This window comes from Lathyrus oleraceus, chromosome 3 (assembly GCF_024323335.1).
Source record: "Lathyrus oleraceus cultivar Zhongwan6 chromosome 3, CAAS_Psat_ZW6_1.0, whole genome shotgun sequence".
Taxonomy (NCBI): domain Eukaryota; kingdom Viridiplantae; phylum Streptophyta; class Magnoliopsida; order Fabales; family Fabaceae; genus Lathyrus; species Lathyrus oleraceus.
In genome coordinates, this window is record NC_066581.1 from 93,954,848 (window position 1) to 93,959,314 (window position 4,467).

The following is a 4,467-nucleotide window of genomic DNA, read 5'->3' on the forward strand; positions in this document are numbered from 1 at the left end:
TTATGCAATGTATCTCTAAGTTTTGATGATAACAAAGAATGAAACAATTTGGTACCTAACAATTTTCTTAAGTGTGCATGATTCTAAGTTGAAATGAATCAGATAATTCACCTTCTAATTCTTAAGAAACTAATATTTGGCATCTGAATTAGTCCAGAAGCGCTGATTCAACACAAAGATAAATCACATCTAACTCTGAACAAAATGCATCTGAGGAGAAATCACCTGAAGAATCTGACTCTGAAGTTCAAGCTCTGATGATCTAATTTTGAGAACTCTATCTATAGACTCTATCTGAAGACTCTACAAAGAGATATCTAAAGACTTTAACTCTGAAGACTTTGATCATGCTCGCCTCATTTTGACACATGATCAGAAACACTCCATCAGATGTCACCTGGTCAGAAACTTAAGCTGGAAGCATTCAAATTATAGTATAATCCTTTTATGGAAACATTTGATTATGCTCCTAGTATTCTATGGAAAGGACAAGGATTTACTACATTTGTCTCCCACAGCTGGCACGAAATCTGTATTGATTTCCCCCCAACAGTATTATCTCAAGTGATATGTAAAGGCATTTTCACAACTTGCCAAAATACAACTTTGATACAACAACTTTATCATACAACTTTTTCACCACTCTTACGAAGAACAACTCAGGCTCTGCATACTCTGATTATTTCTTCACCACTGTTGTTGTAAGAAAAAGTTTCCATACAAGAGTTGCTGCTCAATATTGTGTGGTTATCTTTCACTGTTCTTAAATCATGTTTATACTGCTTATCTAGAAGCATCTAGCGAAACACTTTGTAATTCTTGTAATTTTTTTATTCCTCAAGTGACTTGTTTAGTTCTGTAAAATTGAGAGGGCTAAGAGGTTGTTGAACCCTTAGACGAACTTTGTAGTCTATTGAGATTAGTGGATTAAGTCCTTGTTGAAGGAGAAATCACCTTGGTCGGGTAGACTGGAGTAGCTTTGATTTTCAAGCGAACCAAGATAAATCGTTTGTGTTGTTACTATTTCTTCTTTGCATGTGATGTTGCAAAAAAAATTTAATTCCTATGAAAACAATTCAAACACTTCTTTCTTGTTTTTCTCTACCTTCTCAAGTTAATAAGAACCTTTGGAAAAAAGGTCAAGTAAATAAGAACGTCTGGCCAAGTTATGTTAAATAAAACCTTTGATCGAACTAAAATACCAAGTTAATATACTTTTGGCATCTTGGATAAATTAACATACCTTTGGCTTGGTCAAGTTAACATACCTCTAACCTTAAATGAAATCCCAAGTTAATATACATCTTGCATCTTGTTCAAGTTAGCATACCTCTTACCTTAAGCAGTTTGGTTAAAATTATCCTTGGCCAACCACCAATATTCGCCATGATTCACATTGGATGGTCTATGTTTAAAATGGAAAGACCCATCAGTTAGTAAGGCCCGACTCACTAGGGCTTTGAATCTATACGGTACAAACCTCAGCTAAGGATAACCTAAGGTCCGATTGGGTCCGACCATTCTATTTGATTATCATTCAGACAAATCAATTATTATCAAAGAAATAAAGCGCATTAAGGCTACATAATAATTCTACAAGGTCTAACATGGTCACAACTAAAACAATCTCGTGAGGGCTCGAATATTATTGTCAAAGGATCAGGAAAATGTCCAAAACATTAAAAAATGCATCCGTAAAGGATGACTAACGACAAAACAATTTTGAATCAATGCTCTAATAAGAACGATCTCTGATTTATATCACACCAAAGATTCTCGAGCATTGGACCCCAACTCACCCGGGTCATGTAAAGAGTGTAAAAAGACATGCTCAGAATTTTCCAACCTATGAACATATGAATCTTTCAGGATTTGGTTACTACTAATATTCAAAAACCCACATTGGCTATCACGATTCTAATAACAAGGCCAAGCCTTGGCATAGCTAAAATGGTAAGTCAACTAGTCGAGATCCCACAGGAGCTCTCCGACTTCTGTATGTTTAGAACCTATTGGGTTCTACGACAAAAACTAGTCGAGAGCTCACTTGGGCTCTCCGACTTCTCTATGCCTAAAACCTACAGGGTTCTACCTAGACAACTGATCAAGATCCTACTGGGGGTCTCCAACTTCTCTATTTTTAGAACATATCGGGTTCTACGATGTCAACTAGTCAAGATCCCAAAGGGATCTCTGTCTTCTCTATATCTAGAACCTACCGGGTTCTACGACGACAACTGGTTGAGGTCCTAATGGGCTCTCCAAATTCTCTATGTCTTAGAACGGTTTGGAAACCATGTCAAACTAGAGTCATGATGGTGATTGGTTTTCCCAAAAAAGTCATCACGACAAGGAGAGATATGAGATCTTGCAAGCATCATCATTACTCTTAAAAACCCATTATCACATGTCAGCAGAACACGAGGTGACTATTGGATTAAACCAAACAGGATGAAAGTACAACCCATTCAAGAAGAAAGAGTTATGGGATTCTCTGTCCGAACACTTCTTCTCGTTGGGCCTTGTGATCAGGGGGCTTTTGTACACCTCGAAATTCTCAAAGCCGAGTGTACATCCTGAATTTTGATATGTCCGGGATGACTTACTTATCCATGATGGACTAATCTCGGATTCTAGAAGGTGCACCTAATAGCATTTCGCCGTTACAACACCCAAGGCTCAAACAATAATCACTAATCCATTATGGTATTAAGTCCATGGTAAAAGTAACTGATTAATCTATTATACCAATTTAAGGACCATTAAATATATTCAAATGTTTATACAAGGGGAAATATATAGAACCTATCAACATGAAATTGAGGGGGAGATCATAAGAATAAAAGTAATCGAGTAATACCCAATTTTCCTTGTGTTTGTCGTCTTACCCGATTCACTTCAGGGAGATTATCCAAAAGTGTTTATCAGGAACAAACACATTTATATGTCATAGTTGATATTCATTAGTTATATATGACTATCTATCTAAATTTTTCATGCTACTACTCTAAATTTAGGTAGGGATTAAAAAAAAGCCCTTCCATCTCTTGTAATTATGAATTGAATATAAAATGACTAAAAAAATCAAATCAAAGGTTTAAAATAAATGTAAGATAATACTGAAAATTGTATGCATTCACAAAAAAACTACAAGGGTAGAAACGAAAAAAGTAAATATCAAAGTAATTGTGATAATTCAATCAAAACTATTTAGTTTGAAATTTTGAATTACACTTCGACTAGATAAAGATAAATAGAAAGAATGAAATAATTAAGTCATATCTTTTTTTTGTTGATTATATTATTAACTATTTCTATAGTTTATTTATAATAAGAGAACTTATCATGAATCCACTGATTGTTGTTGCTTCTATTATCGCTGATGGGTTGGTCGTCGAGCTTGTTTCTATTGGACATGTAGTTGGTCAAGGAGACAACCGGAAGCAGTGGGCAAAACACGGGGTACTTTACTACTTAGTTTGGCTTTTATGGAAACTGTGATTATTTATGGATTGGGTGTAACATTAGTGCTTTTATTTGCCAATCCTTTTGTTTAATACTTATTAAAAAAATACATATTAGTTTTTCCATGGATTTTCATTACTGCTCTTGCTAATTCTATTTCGATTTGTCTCATACATTTTTTTTTCATTTAGATTAACATACTAATTTTCCTTCTTTCGTGCCTTTCTTTAGTCCAATGATCCCCCTTTTTTATTTAGAAAGTGTTGAAATCAACTAAGTATTTTGAATTTGCATAAGATACTTTTTACTTCTAAAGAGTATCATTCTTATTGGGAATATTTCAATTGATTAACCAATTCAAAATATAAAATAGTCTTAGTATATTTTTATTCTTACTACTATTCATTATTAGTAAAAATAAAAATAGAATAAGTCGATATATTCATATTCAATAATTCGATTACAGAATAAACTATCATATAGAAAAACTGTTGTGAATTGATGTCGTAAAAAAACAAATCAAAATATAAGACAAAGATTGAGTTTCTTGAACAAACACAAGAAACTCTATTAGGTTTTATGAAAGATAGAGAAGAAGAAAGAAGAAGAATCAAAATTGGTTAAAACTGTTTTACTATTCACTTCCTCAATAAGGGTTTAAAAATTACAAGTGAATAACAACAATTAACCTCTCTCAAAAACCTGAGAGAACTAGCCTATTTATAGACTACTAAGCTAACTTGAGCAACAAGCAAACTTAAACAATTTAGGCTTAACAAAAGGCCCAATTTGACACACTAACTTAAAGTACAAGTTAAAATATTTCAAAAACATGCTTGAACAAACTTCGACTACAACATGCACAGCTTTTATCGAAATATCAAGCTATCCCCGTCGAGACTATAGTTCGATCCAAATTCTCACAAATCTCTACCTTGGAACAAACTCTACAACATCAAGGGAATAAACTAGCTTTAATCATGCAATTTTATCACTGGCATA